General features: G+C 34.2%; 1 long non-coding RNA gene across 1 annotated transcript; it reads left to right on the top strand.

Moving 5' to 3' along the window:
• Positions 1–10,619: 10,619 nt before the first annotated feature.
• LOC104644654 (uncharacterized) lies at positions 10,620–13,567 on the top strand. Its single transcript, XR_738528.3, has 2 exons — positions 10,620–13,107; positions 13,341–13,567. It is a non-coding gene; the product is annotated as an uncharacterized lncRNA (long non-coding RNA).
• The last annotated feature ends 256 nt before the right edge of the window (positions 13,568–13,823 follow it).

Below are 13,823 nucleotides of genomic sequence, written 5' to 3'. Positions count from 1 at the left end.
CAAACTAGATTATCGTAATTTTTTAGATCCCCCAAAGGCTAATCTCCGTAGAATTTAGGTCTTCTTTTTTTGACTTGTTAAAGAAGTCCAACTTCAAATGAATTTTTGAGATCCTCTCAAAAATTAATTTTTGAGATCCTCTCAAAAATTCTGTCCCAGTTTCCATTATGAAAAGAAATGGAAATCTTACTTGGTATATGACCGAGTCGTTGTGGCTCCTACGTATCCCGTTGGATCAGGAATCAGGTCAAACGTAGTTCCTCCTCAGGGATTAACCAAAATAGGAAGTTTTGATAAAGAAATGACCGAGGCCGACATAGGCCGCCTACGTATCTCATTCTTGAGAATTCAGGTCGAACGTAGTTCCAACAAGAAATGTGTGATACATTTTCAACAGAAAGGTAACAAAACTTCATATGCAAAATTTGGACAATATTGGGCATCCTTCTTCTCGACCCTTGATGATGAATATCTTCAAGCGACTCAATTCAGAAATGTATTGTACTCACTCTCAAGTATCCAATACGTCATCCATTCAGGTGGTTCCCTCAATATTCATCAAGTTGTTCTTGATCATGTTTTGTATCTTGTGCTTCAGAGTTGAACAATTCTCCGTGTCGTGTCCAACGGCTCCTGAATGATAAGCGCATCTGTGGTCAGCTCTGTAAAATTTTCCCAAAGGATTGGCGGGTCTTCCTTCTATAGGATAGAGCATACCCATTGCTTTAAAACTTTCATAAAGTTGAGTTTGAGATTCCCTAAATGGTGTAAATACTTTAGGAGCCTTCCTAAATTTGGGGCGAGGAAATTTTTCCTGATTGACATTGCGGTTTTGGTATTTCCTTTGAGAAGCTGACCTCATATGAGTAGCCGTGATCATACCTACCTCCTCCACTTTTCCTTTTGATTTATCCATATCAGTAATTCTGGTAAATTTTCCATTAGATCGCAATGCGGTAAATTTGGTGAGCTTTCCAGTCCTGAAACCATCTTCCAAAGCTCCTCCCACTTTGACTATCTCGACAAACTTTTGTCCCATCATACACAACATTCTTTCATAGTACTCAGGCTCTTGAGTACGAATGAACATTTCAGTGATCTCACGTTCGGACATTGGAGGTTGAACTCTTGCGGCCTCTTTTCTCCAACAAAAAGCGTACTCTCGATAATTTTCTGTAGACTTCTGTTTGATCTTCTCCAAGTAGTATCGATCTGGGGCATCTTTCACGTTATGTCCGAATCTCTCCGTGAAATCCTTTGCGAGTGCATTCCAACTATTCCATTGTTTCAGCTCCTATGATGTAAGCCACTCCAGAGCTTCTCCACTTAGACTTTGACCGAAGAGACGCATCAATAATGCTTCGTTTTTGCCAACTCCCACGAGTTGATCACAATAAACTTTCAGATGTGCTAGAGGATTCCCTGTTCCATGAAAAGTGACAAACTTTGGCACTTTGAACCCTTCTGAGAGGTCGAGATTCGGATGGATGCATAAATCCTTATAGCTCAATCCATCGACTTCGGAAATATAGTGCAACTCCTTCATGGCTTTCCTGATCTCTTCTTTCATATTCACCTTGACTTCCTCTTCTTTTGACCTCCACTCTCTCTCTTGTTCCTTATAGTGATCAAACTCGGAACAGTTGGCATAAGGTTCATTTGAAGTTGGGATTTGGAAAGTAGTCTTTTGAGGTATGGGTGGAATAATGGAAGGATTCTAGGTATTTTGAGTGGCTTGATAATTTTGGGGGAAAGTTTGAGGATCGGCATTTTGGCTTTGAAGATGGGGGAACGTTTGAGCATTGTTCATATTTTGGTTTTGAGGGAGATGGAGGATTTGAAGGTTGGTATTTTTAGGATGGTGTGGTGCTTGACACGATGTGGCGTGACAAGGATTGGGGGTAGTTAAGTCAATGGTTGGAGGATTTTGAGTGGGGTTAGAGGGAAGGTTCTGAACTTGTTCCGTGCTTGAGGGAGGAAAGTGGAGTGGAGGTCTTCCATCTCTTGGAGGGTTGAAAGATGAAACTAGATTAGACCCATCTCGCATTCTTTGAATTTCGACCCTCATTTCGGCAATCTGTTGCATCAACTGCATAATCAATTCATTTTTATCAGCGGCGACGGGCTGAGCCACGGCAACATCATTCATGTCAACCTCATCATTGTTATCCCCCATTGTTGTCTTTTCTTTTTGCAAATTTGATCGGGGAAGGAATCTTTGCGGCCTTAGACCTCGGATGATAAACCAACTTACCAACACAGATCAGTTTTAAATACCTGTCAATGAAAAAGACTCAAAAGACCAATATGTTAGTGCCTGGAGGTGGTAAATAATACAAGATATCACATATGGGTGTAAACACATAAGAGTTGCTTTATCCGGAGATAAATTGGCTCACCAATACAGACAAATGATTAAATAGACAGGAATTTGTCTACTTGACTTTGGGATTAGTGAATAAAATGCCGACTTGAGTTGAGACAAGGTTGACAGTATCTTTCATCACCGTACTCTGATTTTTGATTGAGATGTAACTCTAATTTCCTTGTAAGAGTTGGAAAAGATAAAATTTCTGAAAATTCTTTTTATTCGAAATGATGAATAATTTTCTGGTATGACAGTATAATAAAGAAAAATGGAGTTCGTTTTTTTTAAGGAAACTAAAGACTCGAGGAATATTTGTACGCACTTTTGATAGTGACTTGATACTTGTGCTTAGGGTATCTAAAAGTATTTGAGAGTGAGCTAGGACATCTCCAGATAAAACAACATATTCACATAAGCAGTTATAACGTATAAACAAATATTGCGCGTTCTAAACAGATATGTGACCCTTTTGTGCCAAGGTTGGGCCAAGCGATTTGAGGGATGTATATGTCATTTGAAATATTCCATTGCCTCAAAATTTGAATCTATAAAAATTTATAGTCCTTAACCCTATGAGACAATGAATTTTTTTTTCAAGCAACGTATACATCCTTCAAATTTAATCATATAAGTATAAACGTCCGTTTAGGCCGTGGGCCGTTTTGGACTCAAGGCAGTCTTCTAATGGGCCCAATACGCCATGGGTATTGGGTCATCTTAGGCAAATATGCTATTTCGGGATTTGGTTTAGCTCTATCCTAGGTTTACTAAAATTGTTTTCAAATTGACGGTTACCCGAGTTGGACAACCATTGGGGTGGAGTTATCGAACAACGCTGGATGACCGCATTCCGACTATTTGTTTGATACTCCCAAATGACTTCTTGGGGTATTTCTGAGAGAAGTCACGATAAGCCGCGTAACTTCCGTTTCCTAATGCAACTATTTGCCGTTTGACGGAGTTTATGCCATGAAATGCAATATTTAGAAAAATTAGATTAACTTAAACAAATAAACAGCTATTTACAAATAGTCAAATAAAGTTAGTCTTTAGTGTTAGAATCCTCCATCTCCCCAGCGGAGACGCCATTTCGGTTTTATCGAAAAATATGTTTCGAAAAGAGTTTGATTTATTTCAAAGGATTTTCGACTTTTTCAGAGTCGCCACTTAATTTTGAGAAAATTAAGAGAACTCATTCTCAAAACAGCTTAACAGAAAAAATCGTTTTGAAAATATTTGTTAAGGGTTTGGGATTCCTATCAGCGTCTTAGGAAGGTTTCGAAAAAAAGCACCTAAGACGCTCCGCTAACTTACGGTTTTCCGGCGATTAACTTATTTGACTATTATATTATCGTTTGCAAATCTTTTGTTATTTTTAAGATTGAACTTATTTAAAGTATTATCTAGACAAATTTTACGAATTTTACAATATTTATTGTTTATTTTGCAACTTTTGTGAATCTATTTCGAAGTTTGAACCTAGTATTTTTATCTAGATAAATTTACAAGTTTGAAACGTTCATTGTTTTGAGATTCCATTTTTTATTATTTTTTGAGTTTGATAAAATTAAAGGCGTCGATGGGGTTGGAGTTTCTAATCCTAGGCTAACAACATTTAAACAAACGCACAAACAAGTAAGAATGAGAGAGGGAGAGGGAGAGAGAGAGATTGGGTCCAAACTCAGGTTCTGTTCGCCTTGACCGATTTTTGGACCCACCGGTTTTTGGGTTTTGAACCCATTCGCCTGTCCTAATCTAAACATATAAAATAAAATACAAGAACTTAAAAACGACGAGGGCTTATGCCCATTACAAATAAAATGCAAAATAAAATAAAGAAAATTCTTTTAATCCGACGCCTTCGAATTTCTTCAATCTTCTTGGAATTTCGCATTGGAATTTTGATCCCAAAATTGTTTGTCGGGTGACTCGATGAAAGGAAGCTGTGAATCTTTATGACTTTCCACTAATGCAAAAGGGGCGTGAGTTCATGACGGAACTCAAGCAGATTTACATGCCATAAAATAAGTGAAAGGAATTAATATATGATTCAATGGACACATATACAAGAGAACAAAACTAACTTAATAAAATATACATATCTTATCCGAGAGAGATGCAGAATAACGAAACAACCTTATATGATCCTAAAAGGCGATTACAAATTATACTCAGGCATAAGGAAAACATAACGTCTAGGTGGCCACCTATTTTGATTTAATACGGGTGAAATTATTTGTTTCACAGATTATGCCACTATTCATAATACCTTGAAGGCAATTACGTAAAGCTAAACCCGATACAGAGAAACAAACGAGAAGATTAATAGTTTCTAAGGCTAGAAACCACTTCAAGACACACATATACCTGCGACTCACGACCCCGACCATATTCTTGAATAAACAACTCAAAAAAATAACATGACAAACACTTGAAACCTTCACGGACAACACTAAACAGTAAAGGGGCAGCATGTGAACTAAAGGGAGCGACGTTAACAATCTTAAGGGAAGGAAGAAATGCAATATTACGGCTAAACCATGTCAACTTCAAAAACAGGAAGCAACACGAAACCAACATGCTTACTAACACTAAGTCGTAACGTACAATGCGCCTCAAAATCAAACAAACGACAAGTATAACATCTTATATTTACGGTAAAACAGGCCATGTATTCAACATTAGAATATTCGACAGATTTAATCCTAGAGTGAAACAAATGAACAATATCACAGCAGCAACATCCAAAGCACGGAGCGAAGACAACAAAAGAAAGGATATTTTTGAAAACCGGAAAAACAAAACGAAGAGATCAGATGGGGGGCGAAAGAATTACATAAATGAGTTGTTTACTTGTTGATGAGAAGCAGAACTGGAGATAAACGAGCGACGAAATGGCGGATACTTCCACCAAACGACGAACCCCAAACAGTTCAGAAAAAGGGACAAACCGGTTAGACGAAGAAACAGAATTGCAATTTCGATCTCTTTGACGTCTCGTTCTTCGGCTGTTCAACGAAGATGTATGTTTGGAGATATTGACACTCCTCTTAGCCTTTCACCCTCCTCAGTGGCTATACTGATCAGAAGATTCAGGGAGCTTCAAGAAATTCCGAAAAGAAAAGTAAACAAATCCCCACAGAATATCGGAGGCTGAAGTATTTTGAAAGTATTTCCTCAACTCAAAATCTCTCTCCCGCTAAAACTCAACCTCAAAAATAGTAAGCTAAAAGAAATTCAGTTTCCTTAAGAAATTGCAACTGCACACAAAGAAAGAGCCCAAGATTTTCCAAAAATTCTCCCAAAATTCTTCCAACCCATATTCAGAAAACGGAGGGGGTTTATATAGAGGGACGCTAGGGTTTCGAGGGGAGCGGGTTGGAGGGACGGCTTGAGGCCCATTTCGATTTGAGATTCAAAAACTTGTCCGAATCCGAGGGAATATGCCTTGGAGATGCTCAAATCGTCCAACGGAAGAGGCATGTGGAGGGTCGAGATCAATCTCTCGTCCTTGGCAAATGACGTGACTCAATCCCACGTTGCCAAGGACGAGCTCATGTCGCCTAGCGTGCTGCAGGGTGGTACGACGGGAGCAGCATTGCAGGGTCTGTTGGTCTTGCTTCGCCCACGCGCGCGAGAGAGAGGGAGAGAGGTGGGGGAGACGCGTGTGGGGGAGAGACGAAGAGGGAGGAGGGTCGCGCTTAGGGGGGGATTCTGTTTTTTCTGCATGCGTGAGGAGCAGGGGAAGAGGAAGGGGAGGGGCGCGTGGGTTCTGGGAAAAGGGAAGAAGAAAGGGAGGAGTTGGGTCGGTTCGGGGGAAACGGGTTGGGTCGGAGTGGGTAGGAATTAGTTTGGAAGCAAGAATTTAAACGGGCTGGGATTAATAAGTGTTGGGCTGGATTTGAGGTGGAGAGCTGAAAACATTTGGGCCTAGGAGTTGGGTTGGTTTTGAATGTACGCAGGATATACCGGCTATATACACAACTATGTAAACATTATATCGTTATATTTTCACAAAATTATAAAACTAATTAATTTAAATTATTTGGAAAATTTTGGAAGCTCGATAATTAATTTACGCCGACGTGGATCAAAATTGGGTGTCAACATCGACTTGTTGTGTTTTGATGAAAAGGAAGTATCCTTATATTTAATAGTATTAAGGATCACTTAGGTGTGTATTGAAGAGGTTGTATGGGTGTTCTCTTCATGTCTTACGTAAGTGGATCTTAGGATAACTTTGGATAGAGGGTCTAGATGACTAACGGGTTATTAAATGAAAATGGCTATGTTTCAAGGATTATGAAGTATTACTTGTATATTAATGATGACTTGTATGATGTCTGTACACTTGGCTCGTGAGGTTTTACCAAAATAGTATGAAAAACATATTTCAACTAAAATGTTTAAAGCATGTCTTTAATATTGTCATACTTGGTGCATTTATTGTACTAACTCCATATTCTTCTCTATTTCTACAAGTATAGGTGGAAGGAAGTGAATGTATCTTAGAGTGAAGCTTGAGAAGTAGATTGTTCTCTCAAGTCTCTTGGTACGTCCTCATATGTTCGAGGACTGGATGTTATGTGTAGTTTTATTTCTATTAAAGACTTATAGTATACAATGATTTTTCTTTTCTATGTAAGGGTTGTGACCCTTTGATAATAAGATGTGTCTAAGATGACTTGTGATTATGAGACTTAGTTTCTTACGTTTTATGAAGAGTTTCTTATTGACTACATTGTGAATAGTTTTAATTCCGTCTACTTTTCATACCTATGTGATGAATGAAAGCTAAGAGACTTGTACAAGACCTTCGACAGATCAAGTACGCCTGACTCCTAGGGGATACTTTTGGGTCGTTACAATTTCTTGAGCATTGACACATGGAACACAATATTTATTGATCGTGTCAGTCATGCCTTTATACCCTTGCAAAGGTATGTTGGGTCCTCTCGATGAGATATATACATCAGTTTCCACACTTTATCTTACGTTTTTTTTATGTCGGTTATTAGTAGCTCCTACAGTCAAACATTAGTGCAGTTGAACGAGTTGCAGTTATATTTTAATATGTAGTCTCAACATTTCATGTACTTGGTCATTGCATTCAGTCAAGTTGATTTCAGTATTTCTATCATGTTCATATTATATCTTCGCTCAATATACCTGTTTAGCTTTTATCGTATACTGCATGCTCAGTACATTTCAAATACTAACGCATACTCTGCACTACATTCTTTCATGATGTAGGTTCGGATACTCAACATCCAGATCAAGCATAGATCGATTCCAAATTTCCTCTTCAGCAACATTAGTGGTGAGTTCTCATTCTTCAAGGACAATAGACATGTTTTCTAGATTCATTCTTTCATTTTCAATTTTAGTTTTGCTTGAGTTAAAAGGAAAAATGTTGTAACAACTTTAGCCAATTAGAGGATTTTTCGGACATGATTTATATTCGTCTTTAGAATTGAGTGATTCTTCAGTATCATTAAACTTTTATTCAATATCTTTATATTTAAACCAATTTTTGGGTGTTCCCCACTATTAGTTATATCATGATTTAGCTTCTGCCTTAGTTTATCTTTCATAAATATATTCAATTCTAGTTATGATATGTAAGGTAAGGGTTATCTTGAGATCACTCGTCATTCTAGATTTCGTGTTTACGTCAAGGAGGGGGGGGGGGGGTAATGTCAGGGTGTGCAATTACAAGATATAAGATGAAATTGTATAGATAAATAAATAATTAGTGGTAGGGTTGGGAAGCGCTTCTTCCAATATTGCACACTAATAAAATATGACAATTATCATGGAGTTCATAACAAATCAAAGATGGTGGGACATAAACATTTTTATTTAAATATAAGTCAAAAAGCGGCCGTGCTAGAACCACGGACTCGAGGGGTGCCTGATACCTACTCATTGTTCAATCAAATTCCTTGTGCATATTTCTAGTTTGCAAAGCAATAAAAAAATATGGTCATTTCCTTTTGATTAGGGATCAAAATTAGGTGACTTGGAATATCAAAACTCAATTCAAAGTGATAATCCATTTTCAAAATAGTCACTTTAGTTTGGAAAAACCTTTTTTTCAACACATTGTTTGGGAAAAATAGGGTTGTGACAGATGATGGGGATAACTAGAATTTGAGCATGTAAATATTCACTTTTTTACGACTTTATTTAAATTTATTTATCTTAAGTTTTTGAATATTTTTTATTTATTGACCAAATGAGTTATTTACCCGCTTGTTCACTTCTTGGATACTATATGAACTGTCATATAAGTTGTCTCAGAATCGCGCACTAATCTACCACTAGCTTTCGCTCTAAACTATTTCTAACTGCCTTTTGGTTGCACAATATGGTAAAGAACAAGATACAACCCAATTGTGTATGAAACCTAAAAAATTTGCAGTCCTATAATTTTACTTCCTGTAAATTTCGTAAGTTACTTACTTAAGTAAACTCCAAAACCTTGAATGATGTGGCTTAATCTACTAGTTTATAAAGAAAGTTATATAATGCACTTCAGATGGCAAAGTTAGTTTACTATTATTATCGGCCTAATCATGTTTCTAGCCGTTCAATTAGATATAATATTAATTATCAATCTTATTATTTAAAAAGAAGATTTAAGAAATGCGCAAAACTAATTAAAATTATGAAAGTATACATCATTTGCATGCATATTTAGGAAATTGCTTATTTCTAGGGCACAAGGAAAAATCAATTACACATATAATTTCTCAAAGTGTTGAATCTTTTTTTTATATCATGTTCCCAATTAACATTTAAATGTCATTATTTATCTTCAACACTTCAAAATTTTATGCAAACAGTATTTTGTTACTCATCATTATGATCAGATTTTATTTAATAAACTTTTTCCTTCATTATTATTAAACACTCATTGACTAGATAATCTTCAAAATTATTAATTTTTGCTTAAAAAAAATCTTAAATTGGCCTTCTTAAATTCAATTCAATTTAACAACTTAGAACACGAGCTTCAATTCCAAACAAAATAAAATAAAATATGTTCATGACAGTAATAAAGTAAAAATTTCTTACAAACAGAGTTACAACTATTGATATATGGTACATCAAGAAAATTAAATCTTTGGGAATAAAAATAATAATAATCACATATCACATCAAAATTTCACTTCGAATTCAATAACATACAAAATCTCAACCTATTTCATGTTATAACGCCAAATTTAAATAAATTTATAACATTGAGGTCATGTCTTACATAATTATGAAATCAAATAATAATTTATATTTTATATTTTGATAATATAATATGATATATACCATTTTTTTTTTGTTTTTTTCCAACCAAAATTGATTAGCTAATAATGAATTTATAAGTAATAAATACTAGCGTATTTTTTAAATTAAAAATAAAAGAAACCTATATTTTATAAATTTGTTTTCTTTAAAACAAAACATACATTAATAATTCAACTCTTATTTTTAGTTTTAAAATATTTTAAAATAAACTAAATAAAATGCGATAAAAATAAAATATCTAATTTACATCTAAAAGAATTATATAAGGAATTAAAAATTGTGTAAAGCTTTAAATTTGATCAAAAATTAGATGTTCACAAAAGTCTGTTATTAATTATATTGTAATAATCATATTTTTAGTTAGATAAAGAGATATTGGAAGAGGCATTACCTAAAAACAGAGATGGATAAAAGGAAATATATAGTAAAAATAAAAATGTAGGAAATTCCTGTGATTTAGAAAAAAAGAACAAACTTCGTTTTGTATATAAACACAAGAAACTCATCAATTACAAACTATAAAAAGGATATACAAGAAATACTAATATTATTATCTTGAGGTCAATGATTTTGGTAGAATAGGTTTTAACTTTTTGACTTTTTTTTTTCCTTTTATCCTTGTAAACTTTTCAATTGAAATGAATTCTTCAATTTTTTATTTGGAGTATTTTTGCAATTTTTTATTTCAGATTCTTATTCTACTTTCTTTCTACTATAGCAGAAGAATGAATAGAGCTATGGTATCAACTTGTATGTTAATTGTCAATTAAATTAGAAATAGGGGCATTATAGACTTTTGACAATACTTTCTTATGCTACTTACGTGGCTAGTGGATTCACTGTTGTTCAGCCACTGCGTCAATGTTGCGCTGGTATCGAAGAGGAAGACAAAAGTGTTTGGTGTCCATAGCATTTTATTTGTGTTTTCTAACTTTGTAGATTTTTTTTTTCCATTTCGCGAAAGCTTAAATTTTAATATTTGGTGTTCGTCCCTAAAATATGCATCATACTTGTTGTCATTCTCATTGGAGTTATTAATAATGTCGTCCAATCTTGAATCTCAAGTTATTGTAATACTGAATTTGGGCATTGCACCTTGTGCTTCCTTTAACATCTTTCATTTTTATCATTTGATGACAATTGGTTCTCCCAACCACCAAAGAGAATTGATCTTTTGTGTGTGGGTGGGGTGGGAATTCTAAGAAAATAAAGTTTAAAACCATTGTTCTACTTGGTCACTCTCATATATTTGTCAACATGACTTAGACGTGATCTAATGGTTTCAATAATTTCTGAGGAATTTTATTTTTAAGATAAACCATTCAAATTTTACAAAACGATAAGAATAGTCTGATAAAAATAGGGCACATGCATCATACATAAAGAAAACAACAAAAGACTTTTCAATAAATTTGTCTGTTTCAGCCTACTTTCACTTTATATGTCAAGGTAGCTCAACTCACGTGAGTCGAGAAATAATTTTGTGATTGCCAACTGCTGCTCTGCCTTTTATTTTAGGGATGCCATTTAGACACTTTCAAGTACAATTTCCTATGCATTACACTTGTAGCAACTCTCATTGGAGCTCTTTATAGTGCACGTATGTAATTTTGATGTGTAGTTTTCCTTTGTGAATTTTTATAACTTTGAAAATGCTTCACTGTTGAAGTTTGTGATACACTTCAACACGAACTATATGCTAGAATTTGGTGTTCATCTAGATTTTCACCATAATCTCATAATTTAATTGGAGTTTTCCGCCGGCCTCTTTTAGTTTTCATTTTATTCAAATTCTGTTGTCTGAGCAATCCCATAACTGTTCTTCTCCCTATTTCTTCTGTTTCTAGGTTTTCATCCAAGTTAAACTTTGAGAATAATCGTCTTCTCTATTTATATATTTCCTCATCATTTCTCAAACGATGTACCATACGTTTAGGGGAAAAAACAATGAATTCAAGTGAATCATATAACTATTAGATGAATACCATAATCATTTTTCATAGACATGCATATATTGCTTCACTGATTCCTTTATGACTGTTGTAATGAATGTGTAAGCAAATTTTCTAGAATTTTTAATTCGAAGACCGGCCAACAGAAGTATTTTTACTTGGCGTAATCTGAAAAGTTATGATTGACGAGCTACTGTAAGACTCTTTTCTTCCTAGGAACTAACATATAGTTATTTTTACTTTGAAATTCAAAAAATTCTTTTGACATAATATAGGTAATAGAGGTGTGAACCACTTGATGTGATAGAAATTTATTTTACAGCCTATCAGAAACACTAAGATAGGGATTAGGTACATAGGAGTAAAGTCTACGTACATCTTATCCTCGCTAGACCCCACAAGTGGGATTACACCGAATATGTTGTATTTTATGTTGGATGTATTTGTATAGTTCTCTGTTTCTCATGCTAATGTGAAGTTGATATATGTTTACTCTTTTAGAGTAAATGGAAAGAAAATTTCTCCCTAATTTGGCTTGAAGATATAAAGTGGTAGCTTCAATTGTATACCTGCATTGTCAAAGTCATTGATTTCACTAAAATTGGTCCAAAGACATTCATCAATCATTAAAACGACTATATGCACTCAAGGATATAAATTGTTTCTCCCATATAAGTAAAAGGTAAATGATGGAGAGACGCCTAGATGAAGGAAATAGTGAATTGGAGTAAGGCCTCGTTTTGGGTGAACAGGCACATCTGTTAGATTTTAAATTTCATCTGATGAAGTTTGAAATAAATTTTGCACCACAATATACTACTTAAGGAGTATAGTTTTTTAATAAGGCCCCTTGTTCAATTGGATTTTCTTCGATATTCCTTTAGAAAATTTACATTTTAATTGATTATGTCTGATTGCTACATACCAAGACCAGAAAGTGTGTAATTTCATTTTGCCCTTTCAAGATCAATAAGTTCATAATTTTCTTTCACACACATCTCTGTAAAACTCCAAATCACGTGTTAGGCTCGTGCGCAACACGGGCATTAGACATCTAGTACTATAATATCTATTAGTGACTAGACACATGATTTATACATATGTCCTTTGTCATTAAATTATCGGAAAAGGACCTAAAATATCTTTAGGGGTCGTTTGGTAGAGGGTATTAGGAAAAACAATACATGCATTAGGTGTGTGTATTAGTAATACATTGTTTGTTACATTTTTTTTGGGTCATGTATAATTGTGTATTAAGTTGTGTATTACTAATACCAAGAAATTTTAGGTATTAGTAATAAATAGCATTTTTACACTTGCACTAGATTATGCAATTACAAAAATACCCTCAAAGCCATTTAAAAAAACATTTTCCATAGTACTTGTTTCATCTTCTCTTTCATCTTCTGTGTACTTTGTCAATGAAAGAGTAGATTTTTCTTCCTTTTGCTCAATCAAACATTGTTTGCTCATCTTCATAAGGTTAGTACTCTTATCTTTCATTAAAATCTGTATTTTTCAACATCTCTTTCTTCATTTTTATTTTCTCTCTCTTTGCTCATAATTTTGAGCTTTAGTAGGGGCGATCCAAGCTTTAACATTCCAGAATAACCTGAATTATCATTTTTTTTTGAATCTATATCAGTTTTTTTTATTGATTTAATCATTTTTGTTGTTGGATTTTGATTAATTTAATTTAATTTTTGTTGATAAAGGTCAGATGATGTTGGTGAATTTGTGCTGTTTTTCTGCGATCTCGATTGGTGAAGTTGAGAAAATTTGGAACATTGGTGAATGGGTGGGGAATTTATGTGAAGTTTTGTAGAGGTTTTTGGGTGTGTGAAAAGTGAAAAATCTTTGAATTTTTAGTTTTTTTTTGTTGGATTGGAGTATTTATTTGAATGATTCCTTTGCATATGAATAAGTTGAACTTTTGGACTTATGGTGGCAAAATTGTGAAGATGTTTGACATCTTCTTCTTCTTCTTCCTTTTTAATCTTATTTCAATGTAGTAACAACTTTTTAATTTTATATTTGAAAAAGAAGAAGAATAGGAAGAAATAATGTTTCAGCAAAGAAATCTTTTTTTGATGTTTTAGCAAAGAACCTTGTTGCAAAGAAAGTATATAAAGAAATAAAGTGTAAAGGGTATTTTTGTAAACATACACTTTTTAAATAGAAATTATGTAAGATTTGTT

The sequence above is a fragment of the Solanum lycopersicum genome, chromosome 11 (genome assembly GCF_036512215.1).
Source record: "Solanum lycopersicum chromosome 11, SLM_r2.1".
NCBI classification, from domain to species: domain Eukaryota; kingdom Viridiplantae; phylum Streptophyta; class Magnoliopsida; order Solanales; family Solanaceae; genus Solanum; species Solanum lycopersicum.
Note: the sequence above shows the minus strand (reverse complement) of the source record. Positions and strands in the feature narration are given on the sequence as shown.